Below are 18,045 nucleotides of genomic sequence, written 5' to 3' on the forward strand. Positions count from 1 at the left end.
CATCAACAGAAAATTGGATTAAAGATTTACTGAGCATGGTCCCACCCATCAGAACAAGATTCAGTTTCCCCCTCAGTCACTCTATCCCATCAGAAAGCTTACAGAAGCCTCTTACCTTATCCATCAGAGGACAGACAGAATGAAAACCACAATCACAGAAAACTAATCAAACTGATCACATGGACCACAGCCTTGTCTAACTCAATGAAACTATGAGCCATGCCATGTAGAGCCACCCAAGACAAACAGGTCATGGTGGAGAGTTCTGATAAAATGTGGTCCACTGGAGAAGGGAATGGCAAGCCACTTCAGTATTCTTTCCTTGAGAATCCCACAAAAAAGCAAAAAGATAGGACGCTGAAAGATGAACTTCCCAGGTCGGTAGGTTCCTGATATGCTACTAGAGATCAGTGAAGAAATAACTCCAGAAAGAATGAAGAGACAGAGCCAAAGCAAAAACAATACTCAGTTGTGGATGTGACTGGTGGTAGAAGTAAAGTCCAGTGCTGTAAAGAGCAATATTGCATAGGAACCTGGAATGTTAGGTCCATGAATCAAGGCAAGTTGGAAGTGGTCAAACAGGAGATGGCAAGAGTGAACATCGACATTTTAGGAATCAGTGAACTAAATGGACTGGAATGGGTTAATTTAACTCAGATGACCATTGGATATACTACTGTGGGCAAGAATCCCTTAGCAGAAATGGAGTAGCCATCATAGTCAACGAAACAATTCAAAATGCAGTACATGGATGCAATCTCAAAAACAACAGAATGATCTCTGTTCATTTACAAGGCAAACCATTCAATATCACAATAATCCAAATCTATTCCCCGACCAGTAATGCTGAAGAAGCTGAAGTTGAATGGTTCCATGAAGACCTACAAGACCTTCTAGAACTGATGTATGGCAAAACCAATACAATATTGTAAAGTAATTAGCCTCCAATTACAATAAATAAATTTATATTTAAAAAAAATAAAGCTAACACCCAAAAAAGATGTCCTTTTCATTACAGGGGATTGGAATGCAAAAGTAGGAAGTCAAGAGATACTTGGAGTAACAGGCAAATTTGGCCTTGGAGTACAAAACGAAGCAGGGCAAAGGCTATAAGAGTTTTGCCAAGAGTCATAACAAACACCCTCTTCCTACAACACAAGAGAAAACTCTACACATGGACATCACCAGATGGTCAATAATGAAAACAGATTGATTATATTCTTTGCAGCCAAAGATGAAGAAGCTCCATACAGTCAGCAAAAACAAGTCTGGGAGCTGACTGTTGCTCAGATCATGAACTGCTTATTGCAAAATTCAGACTTAAATTGAAGAAAGTAGCAAAAACCACTAGACCATTCAGGTACGACCTAAATCAAATCCCTTATGATTATACAGTGAAAGTGAAAGTGAAAGTGAAGTCGCTCAGTCCTGTCTGACTCTTTACGACCCCCTGGACTGTAGCCTACCAGGCTCCTCCGTCCATGAGATTCTCCAGGCAAGAATACTGGAGTGGGTTGCCATTTCCTTCTCCAGGGGATCTTCCCGACCCAGGGATCGAACCCAGTTCTCCTGCATTGGAGGCAAACGCTTTAACCTCTGAGCCACCAGGGAAGCCATGATTATACAGTAGAAGTGACAAATAGATTCAAGGGATTAGATCTGATGTCTATCAGGCAAAGAAGAAAAGGAAAGATATGCCCATTTGAATACAGAGTTCCAAAGAAAAGCAAGGAGAGATAAGAAAGCCTTCCTCATCCATTAACGCAAAGAAGTAGAGGAAAACATTAGACTGAGAAACACTAGAGATCTCTTTAAGAAAACTAGAGCTACCAAGGGAACATTTCATGCAAAGATGAGCACAATAAAGGGCAGAAATGGTATGGACCTAACAGAAGAAGAAGATATTAAGAAGAGGTGGCAAGAATACACAGAAGAACTGTACAAAAAAGATCTTCATGACCCAGATAACTATGATGGTGTGATCACTCACCTAGAGCAAGACATCCTGGAATGTGAAGTCAAGTGGGCCTTAGGAAGCATCACTATGAACAAAGCTAGTGGAGGTGATGGAATTCCAGCTGAGCTATTTCAAATCCTGAAAGATGATGCTGGGAAAGTGTTGCACTCAATATGCCAGCAAATTTGGAAAACTCAGCAGTGGCCCCAGGACTGGAAAAGGTCAGTTTCATTCCAATTCCAAAGAAAGGCAATGCCAAAGAATGCTCAAACTACTGCACAATTACACTCATCTCACACACTAACAAAGTAATGCTCAAAATTCTCCAAGCTAGGCTTCAATAGTACATGAACTGTGAACTTCCAGATGATCAAGCTGGATTTAGAAAAGGCAGAGGAACCAGAGATCAAATTGCCAACATCTACTGGATCATTGAAAAAATAAGAGAGTTCCAGAAAAAAACATCTACTTTTGCTTTATTGACTATGCCAAAGGCTTTGACTGTGTGGATCACAACAAACTGGAAAATTCTTACAGAGATGGAAATACCAAACCACCTGACCTTCCTCCTGAGAAATCTGTATGCAAGTCAAGAAGCAACAGTTAGAACTGGACATGGAACAACAGACTGGCTTCAAATCAGCAAAGGAGTATGTCAAGGCTGCATATTGACACTCTGCTTATTTACCTTATATACAGAGTACACCATGTGAAAGGCTAGGCTGAATGAAGCACAAGCTGGAATTAAGATTGCTGGGTGAAATATCAGTAACCTCAGATATGCAGATGACACCACCCTTATGGCAGAAAGTGAAGAACTAAAAAGCCTCTTGACGAAAGTGAAAGAGGAGAGTGAAAAAGTTGGCTTAAAGCTCAATATTCAGAAAACTAAGATCATGGCATCCAGTCCCATCACTTCATGGCAAATAGATGGGGAAACAGTGGAAACAGTGACAGACTTTAATTTGGGGGGGGGGGCTCCAAAATCACTGCAGATGGTGACTGCAGCCATAAAAAAAAGACACTTGCTCCTTGGAAGGAAAGCTATGATTAACCTAGACAGCATATTAAAAAGCAGAGACATTACTTTGCCAACAAAGGTCTGTCTAGTCAAAGCTATGGTTTTTCCAGTAGTCATGTATGGATGTGAGAGTTGAACTATAAAGAAAGCTGAGCACCGAAGAATTGATGCTTTTGAACTGTGGTGTTGGAGAAGACTCTTGAGAGTCCCTTAAACTGCAAGGAAATCCAACCAATCTATCCTAAAGGAAATCAGTCCTGAATATTCATTGGAAGGACTGATGTTGAAGCTGAAACTCCAATACTTTGGCCACCTGATACGAAGAACTGACTCCCTAGAAAAGACCCTGATGCCAGGAAAGATTGAAGACGGGTGCCAGGAAAGATTGAAGATGGAAGGAGAAGGAGCCAACAGAGGATGAGATGGTTGGACGGCATCATGGACATGAGTTTGAGTAAACTCTGGGAGTTGGTGATGAATAGGGAAGCCTGGCGTGCTGCAGTCCATGGGGTCGCAAAGAGTCGGACAAAACTGAGCGACTGAACTGAACAGCATATTATAAGATTTTTAATTAATGGTAACTCTCTTCCACTTGAATCTTTAGCTCAATTGTTCATTATTCCCATACAGTCATATAATACATTCATCTATCCCCAAATACATTCTGACATGATTCAACTCTAGGTCTTTTGAGTCTGGACCATCCAGCATATGGCCTGAAGCCACATGCAGCTCATTGGGGTTAATAGGGATAACATTACTTCGCTTGCTGCATCACATTTGACACAGTTGGTAAGAAATTTTAGAGTTCAGATGAAACAAGGTGCCTATATTAAAAGGTAGAAACATTTTAAATAAAGTTTCATGTCAAAAGAAAAGGTTGATGAATCTGGCTGTAGTAAAATCATTTGTCACAGAACTTCATGTGGCACAATTTTCAGGTTGGATCATTGCAAGTGTGAGGTTGGAGGTGGCCTACATTTTCCACTTATTATTTTTAAGATGCTGAGATAAATTTTGGATATGTTTATTGCTTTAATTCAATCATATGTCAATGTTAAAAAGTTTTACTGAGGTACCTTCACAAACCAAAATATCTGGGGGAGCTGAAGGACTCGTGAACACCCAGTGGTTTATAGGATTTTGGTTTCTTATTGATGTGATAAGACAGTAGGAAACAATAGAGGTTTAAGTTTACAAGAATATTCAGGAATATAAGAGAGAGAGCATAATCATTTATTCACATCTGGATAGAGTAGATGACATGCAGAGACTGAATTTATTTCCCATTACCAAACTGCCTTGAAATCAAATAATTTGGTGGGACATTCAAGGATTTACTTTTAAAAATTGTATACATGGTGATGAATGTTAAATAGAATTATTGTGGTGGTAATTTCACAATTTATACAAATATTGAGTCATTATGTTGTATACTTGAAAGCATAAAATGTTATATATCAATTACACCACAATAGAAAATTAATTAAAATGAAAAAGTATAAATTGTAAGAGTCTTACAGCCATCACTGAATGTAAACCTTGTAAAGGATTTGTGCTCAGTCATGTCTGACTCTTTGCAACCCCATGGACTGTAGCCCGTCAGGCTCCTCTGACCATGGGATTTTCCAGGCAAGACCACTGGAGTGGGGTGCCATTTCCTACTCCAGGGAATCTTCCCAACCCAGGGATCGACCTGTGTCTCTTGCGTCTCCTGCACTGAAGGCAGATTCTTTATCACTAGCGACAAAACCTTAGGATATGTCTAAGTTAAGAAACACCTTCCCCACTGATATAGTATAGTTTCAAGAGGATCTGCCGAAACTTAAAGTATACTGTACTCACCCAAAAGGCCAACTCATTGGAAAAGACTCTGATGCTGGGAAAGACTAAGGGCAAGTGAAGGGGGCAGCAGAGGATGAGGTGGTTAGATAGCATCACTGACTCAATGCACATGAGTTTGAGCAAGCTCTGGGATATAGAAAAGGATGGGGAAGCCTGGTATGCTGTAGTTCATGGGGTCACAATGATTTGGACACAACTTAGTGACTGAACAACAACAAATACATTGTATATTCTGAAAGAACTTCATGACCTTGATATTAATTGTACTTACCAATCACACAGTCTCTAAACCCACTGTATTTCACTCCAAAACTCTTCTAATTCCCTTCTCTTGATTCCTTTCTCTTTCATTTGAAGAGGCCCAAATTGGAGCATGACTATAATGTCAAATTTCAAGCAAATCTGTCAATGAAGATAGCTCTGTTGTGTCCCCAGGGCCCATCCACATTATTCATGAAATGAAAGTGCTGCTTTAGGGACAAATTAAGTATTTTGAAATAATTCATCCAACTCTATTTTCCTCTGAGGAATTTCAATGTGCCTCAAATGCCAGATATGATGTTTATCAGTATGTCTTAACATCAGAATTTGCATGACCTGTGAAGCTTCTAGGAGCAGCATTTCTATACATAATTATTACTGTAAATTTTCTGGTTTTTTTTTTAACCTGAATGTTTTATTAAATTGACAGCAAAGAGGTAATAAACGTGTATTCTTTTGATAATATGCTTGATCTGAGAATCTCATTTTTTGACATCATCCAACATTTTGGTAGAGATTACAGACCCTGTTTCTCCACTGGCTCATCATTCACACACATCTAGTTTAGATAATTAAAGGCATTGGCTTTATTTTTTCCCTTGAAAGCCTCAATACAAAATGCAAGGCCTCTGTTTCCCATTGTTAGCATACAACCTCTTTGTCCTCTCAGTCTTGCTTGTTCTTTTAGCATTGCTGAGGATTCTAGGGATTCTTGAAAGGAATATTAATACAGATTTAATTGACCAATGACATAATTAAACCATTAAATCCAGGACAAGGGTGAGGTATAAACAGCCAAATTTTAATAATGAGTTTTCAAAAGGATGTAAGAAAAATGCTTTCATGTGTATTGTACATTTTCCTTTCAGTCCAAATAAACGCTGTAGACAAAAGACCCCCCTGATCACTGTCCAGAGAATAATTGGACCACATAGCTTAATGATGATGAGTTAGCAACTTACATTTAAAAATTATATAAAATAATAATAATAAAGTTAAAGAATCATGTTTATATCAAGCTATGAGGTTTTCCCGATATTTCTGTAAATTACCATTGAGAGTATTTGGGGATGGGTAGGCAGTTTAGGGTAGAAAAATGTCAAATTACTAAAAATACTCCACTTCCCTCATATCAAAGTTGGGCACCATCACCCATCTTCAATTATCCACAATAGCCACATAATAATAGCCACTGACTTATCATTTCCTTGACACACATATGTTGAACAAAATGTATCTGCTTATGTATTTCAAATAGTCTACACTCACTCATATAGAGCCACGTTACAAACCCACACACACAGAGATTTCAACGCAGTCTCCTATAAGCTGAACTAAGGAGGTTGTCTAAAATCAAAATTGTAAGAAAAAAAAAAATATGTTTTAACTGCACTGATTTTTTTCCCACTAATTTTTGGCATCAAAGGTGTTTCTCTGCCAGCTTGCACCCATGTAGCCTACAACATACTGAGCACTCAATTTCAAAACACAAATGCCTAATTCTAGTGTTTCTTGGGGGTATTTAATGCTGTGACATAATAAATGCCATCATTTTGCTTAGGAGAAGAAATCCTCCCTATGTTAGGAACTGTAAAACTTCTTACATCACCACTCTTACAGTCAAACCACAAGGAACCTGTGTGAAGCAAATGTGACTCTTTTAGAGAGACTGAACCTCACCATTGTACTATGGGGTTGACCTTCTGAGGTCGGGCTTCCCTTGTGGCTCAGCTGGTAAAGAATCTGCCTGCAATGTGGGAGACCTGAGTTCAGTCCCTTGGTTGGGAAGATCCTCTGGAGAAGGGAAAGGCTACCCACTCCAGTATTCTAGCCTGGAGAATTCCATGGACTGTACTCTACGGGGTCACAAAGAGTCAGACACGACTGATCAACTTTCACTTCACTTCACATCTGAGGTTAGTAGGAAAGGCTCAGTACTCTGAGATCTATGATAATTATAATAGTAGTTCAGGATAACACTTAGCACTTATTGAGTGTTTACCAAGCCCTGTTTTAAGCACTGTCTTGGCTACACTCCCCTGGAAACAGACCCTGAAAAGTGGTATGCGGTAGTTCCCCTGATGATCCTCTTATTATCAACTCCAGTGAGGGAATGAGGAAAACAGGACTGATAAGCAAGACAATCTGAGTACCACAGTGACAACAAGAGCCCCAGCCAATGCCATGGGGAGCTTGGAAGTTTGATGGCCGTTCAGAATTGTCCTGAATTAAAACAAGAAGACCAGACAAAATTAAGCAAATTTTGGACTTGTGCTGACCTGCAAGATGCGGCATAACCTTGTTTGATGCAGTTCCCTCCAGGTAAGGGTAATTCCCAAAGAAGGACTCATCTGTGAGCTGGTAGCTGCCAATTCCCAGCACTTGTAAGAATGAATTTCTTAGTCCTGAAGCAGATATCTGTGTGGTGACCCACAACACCTCCCTTATGTGTCTTTATGTACTATTTCACCTAATCCTCACAACCATCTTAAAAGCACATACTATTCTTACCCCATTTTATAGATAAGAAAACTGACAGTTATTAATGACTTCAGAAGCCAGGACTTGAGCCCAGTTAAAGTCTTTAGTCTCCATCCTCTAAAGGAAAGGGACTACCTCTACCCTCAACTATTGTTTGATGAACTTACTTAAGAAGACAAGGAAAAGTAACAGATTATTTCAACTTTATAATGCGGACAAAAAAATGTCTAGCTTTTGAAAGGGATTTAAATCCACTGATAACATAAGATTTATTTTAATAATCATAAACCATCACTGGGTTTCTTAATTTCCCTGCCAACTAAGACTCCAACTTGAGTTAAAGCTGTGTAATGGGCAAAAGTACATTATATAATATTTTGTATTTCAGCAAAAGTTTAAATGTTTTCAAATTAGCATTTTCTTAAAAGTCTAAAAACTAGAGTGGCTTATACAACTCAACAACCAAAAAACAAACAACTCAATCAAAAAATGGTCAGGAGACCTAAATAGACATTCCTCTAAAGAAGACATACAGATGGCCAATAGGCACATGGAAAGACAATCAACATCATTAATTATTAGAAAAAAGCAAATCAAACCTACAATGAGGTACCACCTCACAACAGCCAGAATGGCCATGATAAAAAAGTCTACAAATAAAAAATCCTAAAGAGAGTGTGAAGAAAAGGGAACCCTCCTACAGTATTGGTGGGTATGTAAACTGGTTTTCATGTAAAACTGTTTTCCACTATGGAAAACAATACAGAGCTTCCTCAAAAAACTAAAAATAGAATTACCATATGATCCAGAAATTCAACTACAGGGCATATATCCTGAAAAAATATATAATTCAAAAAGATAAATACACTCCTATATTCACAATAGCCAAGACATGGCAGCAACCTAAATGTCCACTGACAGATGAATGGATAAAGATGTGTTACATATATACAAAGGAATACTGTCCTGTTGTTCAGTAGTAGCTCAGTCGTGTCCAACTCTTTGCAACCCCATGGACTGCAGCGCACCAGGATTCCTTGTACTTCACTACCCCCCAGAGTTTACTCAAATTCATGTCCATTGAGTCGGTGATGCTGTCTAACCATCTATCCAACCATCTTATCTAACCGTTTTATGGCTGAGTAATATTCCAGTATGAAAAGGCAGTTTAAGATTACTCAGCCATAAAAAAGAATTAAGTAATGCCATTTGCAGCAACAACGATGCAACTAGAGATTATCATACTATCAGTAAGTAAAGTAAGTCAGAAAGAGAAAGACAAATACAATATGGTATCATGTATATGTGGAATCTTAAATGTGACACGAACGAACCTTATCTATGAGACAGAAACAGAATTAAGGACATAGAGAACAGACTGGGGGTTGCTGAGGTGGGGGGGCAGCGGGGACAGAGAATGGGAAAGGGATGGAGTGGGATATGGGATTAGTAGATGTAAGTTCTTATCTGTGGAATGGAATGGATAAACAACAAGCTCCAACTGTACAGCACAAAGATCTATATTCAATATTTTATGATAAACCATAATGGAAAGAATATTGAAAAAGAATGTATGTGTGTGTTTGTGTATGTGTATATATATATACACACACACACACACATATATATATAAAACTGAATCACTCTGCTGTATAGCAGTAATTAACACAACATTGTAAATCAACTATACTTCAATATCCCAATAACATTTTTTAAAACTTAGAACTAAAGTGGCTTATAGGTGAGTTCTATATGATATTAAGGGGAAGTTAATTTCAATTTAATCTAAAGTGTACCAGGTGAACAGAAAAAAAGATGAAAGTCTCTCTAATGTATTTTATGAAGCCAACAGAACTTGAATGTTAAACCTGATAAGCGTTAGAAGTATTGCCCAACATCAGTTATGGATAGAGATGAAACAGTCAAAATAAAATATTAGGAAATAAAGTTAGAAGACTAACACATTATGTCCAGGCAGGGTTTATTCTAGGAATGCAAGGATGGATAAGTCATTATAAAATATATCAGCAAAATCCATTCTATCAAAAAGTAAAGTAGGAAAGCCTCATAATAATATCCATAAATGTCAATTAACCATTTGATAAAACTCAGAGCTTTATTAATAAAAGTACCACACAAAACAGGAATAAAAGGAAACTACTTATGGCAGACTTCTTACCAAAAACCAAAACAAATATACACTAAATGTTAGTCACTAAAACAACTGCCACTATATATTAGGAAATAAGACAAGAGCATCTGTCCTTAGGGATACTACTCTTGCAACATCAGTGTGTTAGTTTCCTAGATCTCTTAAAACAAAGTCCCCAAAACAACATAAACAGACTTAAAACAACAGAAATATATTAACTCACAGTTCTGAAGGTAACAAGTCTGAAATCAAGGTGTTGGCAGGGCCGCTCTCTCCCAAGCCCTCCTTGCTTCTGGTGGCTGCTGGCAATCCTTGATGTTCCTTGGCTTGTAGATGGATCACCCCAATTTCTGCCTCCATCTTTACAAGGCCTTCTCCTCTCTGTGTCTGTGTTCATGTATCCCTCTTCCTATAAGAACAGCAGTCATTGGAACAGGGCTCACCTTAATTCAAGTATGACCTAATCTTATTTTTTATTACAGATGTAAAGAATGGTAATAACTTCAACGTATTTTTTAGGGGACATAATTCAATGCACAAACATATATATAAAAGTTAAAATTCACATTAACTTTAGAACAGCAATCCTACTTCTGGAAATCTCCATAAAAATAAAAGCCCTATTCTTAGGATATAAAAGATTATGGGTATATACATACACACATACACATATAGTGTTTAATATTAATATTAATGTTGAAAATAAACTGAATGACATGAAGAGCGGAACTGTGGTATATTCATACCATGCACTACATGCAGGGATTAAAAAATATATTAAAAGAATAAATTAGATGGGTTAGCTGGCATGGAGGATTCTTTACAAAGTAAATGATAAGAAATGAGAAATTCAAGATGCAGAAAACTTTGCATTCAGTATGATCTTAATTTTATAAAACAATTAAACAGAATTCCTATAGCAGTATATATACTCTAACATATGCTAATGTTGTGAAGAAAAATCAAGGACTCAAAGTTGTTAACACGGGTTACTTTCCTGGGAGAATAGAATGGAGGTAAGAACGATAAAAGAAGAAAAGGAGAAGCAAACAAAAATCAAAAGAGAAAAGAATGCACTAAAAATCTATGTAAAAATATATAACATTCACATTCATGTAAAGTTGCATAGGGGTGTGTGTGTGCGTGCGCATGTCTGTATAAAATCTCACCCTCCAGGGCTAAATAATTGAGTGAAAAAACTGTTGTAAATATTCTTACATAAAGATTCCTTAAATGAGCAGACTTGGATGACTACTAGAATGGAGGAATACAGGTACTTATGCTCCCTTATATAGCTTGGTCAAGATATTCATCAAAGTATAAAGGTGGATGAAAAAAAAAACCAAGTAAGTAATGAATACATGTTAATGGCAAAACCTTAAAAAAATAATTTTAAACATACACAATAACACTTTTTACATGTTCTGTGTGTGCAAAGTAATATTTTAAGAACGTGAAACTAAGTTCCTCTAATGGAATATAGTAGAAGAATATTCCATGCTGTTCTGCAGATAGTGTTGTGATTTCTGGGTGCTCTTCCCCACTGAATTAATATGAAAACCTCAGTTCTATAGTATCCTACTCATTGCCAGGTCTATAAGTGAAGCACGAAGTTAAAATGGTCATGTATTTTCTCGGGAAAAGGTGATGGTGGGGGGCAGATAAAATTAATAAGACTACTTAGCTATGGAATTTTGTCAGATGGAAGCTGATAAGGAAAAGGACAGTGTTAGCTGGAGGGCTTCCCCAGTGACTCAGCAGTAAAGAAGCCACCTGCAATTTAGGAGACTTGCAGGAGACATGGGTTCAATCCCTGGGTTGGCAAGATTCCCTGGAGGAGGAAATGGCAACACACTCCAGTATTCTTGCCTGGAAAATCCCATGGACAGAGAAGCCTGGAGGGCTACAGTCCATGGGGTGGCAAAGAGTCGAACACAATTTAGCGACTGAGCGCACATGCAATCTGAGCTGGAAAAAAAAAAAAAATCTGAAACAGAGTAGAGAAAACCCAGAGTTCTTTGAATATGTGCATTGGTGAATTTACCCTAATTTCCTTAAATTATGGGGCTAAATATGCAGGAAACCAGACTTTTAAGATATCTGTACTTTTTCCCTGATACTACACCAGAATTCACCTGGGCAGAAATTAACTGGAGCATTTAATGCTGAAAGGGTCTTACACTGTCAGAAGCATCTTTCTGAGAAGTAAAAACCTAATAGAATCTATTAAATAAAATACAAATTAACACATTTCCCCCAAAGCAACAGCACAAGTAGAATATCCATGCTGAGTAAGTCATTTTATTAATCCCTATGAATATGACATGATAAGTTTCCTTAAAGTGTGTCTAGTCTAGGAAAGTAATTGTCTTATGTCCACAATTAACCACAATTCAAACAGAGAAGATAAACTTGTAGTAGAAGAACAAAGGATATGTTAGGAGAGTAAAAAATGAAATGTAATTATGTCCAAACTGGGTAACATACAACTTAGTACACATAAGTAATCCCAATAAATATTCACCTACTACTCTATGAAAGACCAATAATATTAAATATTGTGAAATATTGTTTGTTCCTACTGTGTTTAATAGTTGTAGCCTTTAAAAGTCTCCGCATGTGAAGGGCACAGTTGATCAATGGGCAACATTTTTGAGCACTCACTTTGTGCAAGAGGCTGCCCTGGGAAGGACACCTTATTAAGCTGAGAAGCAGGTGTGCATTCTTTCGTACTAAGAATAGTACAGGCAGTTACATCAAATTGTCAGCATCATGCTAACGGCAGCTGGTTCCTTGAGTGCTGAAGAGTCTTTATGCTGTGTAAACTCTTGAAAGCTGAGTTTCAGTCCTAATGCTTTCCTTTGTGTCAGCCTCACATGCTTGGACAATTCATTTATCTTTTTTGAATTCCAAGAGGAATTCAAAACCCATTGGTAATAATTCTTTATGACTGGATTATAAAAGGATAAAAAATACAGCATATATAAAAGTGTTTTTATATGAATGTATGACATCATTATTAAAATAATTACTGTGTACAGTAGAAGTCTGATAAAGGAGTTAAACATTAAGTTTGTTCAAAATGACAACTTTTGGGGATAAATGGAAATGGCAGGTAATGTGTTTTTTAGTCATCCCTACCATTAGTAGACAAGGAAGTGAGCCAGACTTTCAGCTAATGTCATGAACTCTGAATGATCTTTAGAGGGTCATATAGCCAAATCAATCTGAAAACCCCTAACATGAAAGGGATGGGAGAAATAATCTCTAAATTTATTTCAACTTTCAACTTAATAATAACGAATTTGATGACTGAGGTAAATATTTTGTGGATTTTATACACAAATGTAGATATATGTATATATACAAATGTGGATGTTTATAATAATTAATGTTCAAATCTTAGACAACAGTAGGATTTAAATTAGGAGACAAGTGACCACTGACTGACAATTTGAAAATAAGATGCCATCATTTATTAAAACTGCATTTCAGGGACTTTGGTTTCAGCTCAGACATCTAAAGAGCTTGGAATCATCATTCCATCCTCACAATAAGAAATAGCCAAACTGATTATCAAGAACTTTTCTTGGACAGATCAGAGAACTGAGATTGCTGGTCATATTACCATCCTAAAATATAGAGAGATGACCTTTTCCAGAGAAACAATTCTGTCATTTACTTATCTGGAGCTGAAGCCACTGGGCGGTTGCCATATAAGCTAGAAGGTACATTAAATTAGAAAATTTGATGACTTGCTAGAGGGTAGATAGAGACTATCATGAGAATGAGAAGCTCCTGAGAGCTGAAGTCATGGGGAAGGGCCTACATTTTTACAGGTTTTACTTAAAGGAACCCACCAGGCTCTTAGAATCAAAAATCCTGAGAAAGCGCCTCATCTAGACACAGGACCCTAGCTGGTGGAAGGGAAGGGAAGCCATATTGAAATCCACCCTTCTCTCTTAGGCAACAAAAGGCTTAATCTCCAAGAGGTCTGCCATTCACAGCTGGCATCAGGGAAACATTCAAGCTGGGTGAAGGGAACACTAGTCTGCCACAGACTCCCTGTGGGAAAAAAAATGTACAGGGGGCAGGACTTCAATTATATGTACTGGGGACACAGGAGGACAACCACTACAAGGGGGAAAAATTAGAAGGCATGTGGTAAAAAAGCTCTACCTCTAGAGAAGGGACAGAAACTTGTAAATGCCACCTCCCCTAGGCACAGGTCCATAGCATACTCCAAAGACTAGGATTTAATCAGAATTAGAGAAAGCTTCTCTACCACAAGGGGCTTTCCTTGTGGCTTAGATGGTAAAGAATCTTTTTTTTTTTAATGAAGGGATTTTTTATTTATCTTTTTAATATAAATTTATTTAATTGGAGGCTAATTACAATATTGTAGTGGTTTTGCCATACATTGACATGGATCCGCCACAGGTGTACGTATGTTCCCCATCCTGAACCGCTCCCCCACCTCCCTCCCCATTCCATCCCTCTGGGTCATCCCAGTGCACCAGCCCTGAGTACTCTGTCTCATGCATCGAACCTGGACTGGATATCTGTTTCACATATGATAATATACATGTTTCAATGCCATTCTCCCAAATCATCCCACCCTCGCCCTCTCCCACAGAGTCCAAAAGACTGTTCTATACATCTGTGTCTCTTTTACTGTCTTGCATGTAGGGTTATCATTACCATCTTTCTAAATTCCATATATATGTGTTAGTATACTGTATTGGTGTTTTTCTTTCTGGCTTGTTTCACTCTGTATAATAGGCTCCAGTTTCATCCACCTCATTAGAACTGATTCAAATGTATTCTTTTTAATGGTTGAGTAATATTCCATTGTGTATATGTACCACAGCTTTCTTATCCATTCGTCTGCTGATGGACATCTAGGTTGCTTCCATGTCTGGGCTATTATAAACAGTGCTGCGATGAACATGTCTCTTTCAATTCTGGTTTCCTCGATGTGTATGCTCAAAAGTGGGATTGCTGGGTCATATGGCAGTTCTATTTCCAATTTTTTTAAGGAATCTCCACACTGTTCTCCATAGTGGCTGTACTAGTTTGCATTCCCACCAACAGTGTAAGAGGGTTCCCTTTTCTCCACACCCTCTCCAGTGTTTATTGCTTGTAGACTTTTGGATAGCAGCCATTCTGACTGGCATGAAATGGTAAGATGGTAAAGAGTTTGCCTGCAATGCTGGAGAACTGGGTTCAATCCCTGGGTCAGGAAGATCCCTTGTAGAAGTGCACGGCAACCCACTCCAGTATGCTTGCCTGGGAAATCCCATGGATAGAGGAGCCTGGCAGGCTACAGTCCATAGCGTTGCAAAAGAGTTGGACACAACTGAGCAACTAAATCCCTACCACAAGCCCTACTAATAAACCATAATAATAAGCCTCCAAAATATAAAGTTTATTAAGAAAATAAATTACATATAAAGAGGGCAGATCACATGCTAAGCAATCTTATCAGCAAAATAAAAGGGGAGGGAGGACACAAGAAACTTTCAGAGGTGACAGAGAGGCAGACATATCTATCACCTTGACTGTGGGGATGGTTTCACAACTGTATGCATATATCCAAACTCATCTAATTGTATATATCAAATGTGTGTGGTTTTTATATTAATCATACCTCCATAAAAGAATTAAAATAATAAATTATATATAAAATAATAAGTTATATTTAAAAAAGCAGCAGCACTGCAGGAAGGAAAAAGAGATCAATTGTTCCAGTCAGAGGCTTGGACCCACCAAAAGCCAATTCTTAACATGCAAAAATCACAGGTTTCATTTCACACAGAAAGATGGCCAGAGAGTGACATTGTGATCAACAGCAGAGAGGATCTCTTCTGAGACTTAGATCAGGACAGATTCTGAATACTCAGCGAGAGAAAAGAGGTTGGAACTATGTAGGTCATAAGGAAGCAAACTTCAAAAGATTGTTTTAAAGGGAGCCAATTACATACATGTATAGAGCTCCTGGTATGAGTCCACTACAACAACAGGATCCAGGAGATGGGCTTTGTCTGCCCAGGGCAGGAAATCCTTCAGTGCCTTGGTTGACACTTTACTGTGTATCTCCAACTACTGAATTCAGATTCTCTCTAAACATCCAAAAGCTGATTTATTCATCACTTTACATCCCAACACTTCATTTGTGACCTAGGAACTCTAACAACGTCTTAGTTGCTTTATCTATAATACTCAGATAATACTATATTTCATAATCAAAAGACAGGGATTTAAATGCATGGCCATTGACAGTTCTTCCAGCACTTCATCTCCTCCATAGTGAAGATGCATAAATAAATTGTCACTTGCTGGAGGTTGCAAGTGTTTCTGCATTCACTCTGGTCACTTCTATCCCTTTAGGAAGGACTGCTTCCTCTCTTGGAATTCCTTCCTTCTGTGCTACATTGGTCAAATTTCTTATTGCTTGCAGTTTAGAAATAACTAAATAATGGTATTTGTGCTAATATATAAATGATACCTATTTGTGGAGGGTAAGAAGGAAGACCTTTTGATCACAGAAAGTCAAATAGATCTTTTCTGTTAAGCTTCAATGTCATCCTCATTCCTAGCAGTGAAAGACCTTTCCTGAGAAGGTAACTCATCCAGTGAACTTGCATTCATATGCGATATAAGGAATAAGTGTGTGGCTGGTCACTGCTGCTTTTTCTTTCTCTGTACATTATATTTTATTAATCTTTCCTTGGGACAAAAATGAAACATTCTCACAAAGTGATGACTTATTAAAAACTGCATGAGTTACTTTTTCTAATACTTCTTTAGAACTGCATTCATTTATCCCTACAAACTCCAAAGGCTCTGAAAGACATGAATGAGCCTCACATTACTGTATTTTGTAAAATCTATTAATTATTCAAAGTGTGCTAAGGGGTGTTTCAGAGACACAGCAACGTATTTCAGTAGATAATTCCAAATATCTTCTTTGGTTGTTTAATATTTATGATGCTTCTACAGTGTGTTCTCACCTTTATAAAATGTAATGGCCCTAGATCTCTTCTGTGGAACATCACTTGTCTCACAATAAGTAAATGGATGTAAAAGCTAGGCTAACTAACAAGTTCATCTTACAAGATTAGCATCTTAAAGCAAGTTGTAAAATAGAGAAAAATCTAAACCTATCTAGTGTTAATAAAAATAGCACCTTATATTTCTAATGCTTTAAAAGTTATAAATCATCCTTTCACAAAGTAACTTGTTTGATTCTTACAACAACTCCAAGACTTAGTTAAAACAGGTATGTTATTTCCATTTCATAGATAAGGCAAATGAAGCTAAGATAAATGTCATGACTTCCCCGAAGTACATATATTGAAAAGGATAATGGGAATAATAATCAAAAAACTAGTCTTTGATGTCTGATCCTATGATCAATGTCAGATTACAGAATTTTTAATGGAATTACTTATAGTAGTATGAAAATCGTATCACTCTGTTCCAGAGGAAATTGGAATACAACTTAAAGCAATTTTGTAATCATATATCTATCTTTCTATCTCTATATTAGGAAGTACTTGCAAGTTCACTCACTCGCTTTCACATTACTATTAAAGTAAAAACAAGTAGAGCTCACTGTGATTGTTGTTGTTGTTCATTGGTATCACCTTAAAAGATGGACAACTGTCTCCCCAAATTAATGTGTTCAGAAGAGATTGGAGTCATCTCCCAAATATTCATCTTTTAAGCCCACAGATGCCCAGTAGATACTCTAATAAATTAATATTCCTTGAAATTCTGGTGTAATTTGTGTATGATAAAGGGGTTCCTTACTCTCATAAATACTTCAAAGGTGAAGAAAGGGAGCTTGGAGGGGAGGGTGAGGCTCGAACACCAGTCCTGCTTTCCAGGTGTGGTGACTATATGCATCATAGAAACAGAGGATAGTAAAAGGAAGACAGGACTAGTACAATGCAGAGTCTTTTAGTTATAGTTCTATATCTACCTCACTAATCAGCTTCCATCTTTCACCATTCATCCCAGCTATCTCTCCAAGTATTAGTAGAAAATACATTTCACCCTACTTCTTGTATACTCAAGACAACCACTTTCCAATATTTAGATTAGCCCAAATAGTTCACTAGAGAAGACGAACTTGCAAAAGGGCTTCGCAGGTGGCTCAGTGGGTAAAGAACCCACCTGACAATGCAGGAGACATGGGTTTGATTGCTGGGCCAGGAAAAGCCCCTGTAGGAGGGCATGGCAGCTCATTCCAGTATTCTTGCCTGGAGAATCCATGGACAGAGGGGGCTGGTGGGTTACCGTCCATGGGGTCGCAAAGAGCTG

The sequence above is a fragment of the Bos javanicus genome, chromosome X (assembly GCF_032452875.1).
Source record: "Bos javanicus breed banteng chromosome X, ARS-OSU_banteng_1.0, whole genome shotgun sequence".
NCBI lineage: Eukaryota > Metazoa > Chordata > Mammalia > Artiodactyla > Bovidae > Bos > Bos javanicus.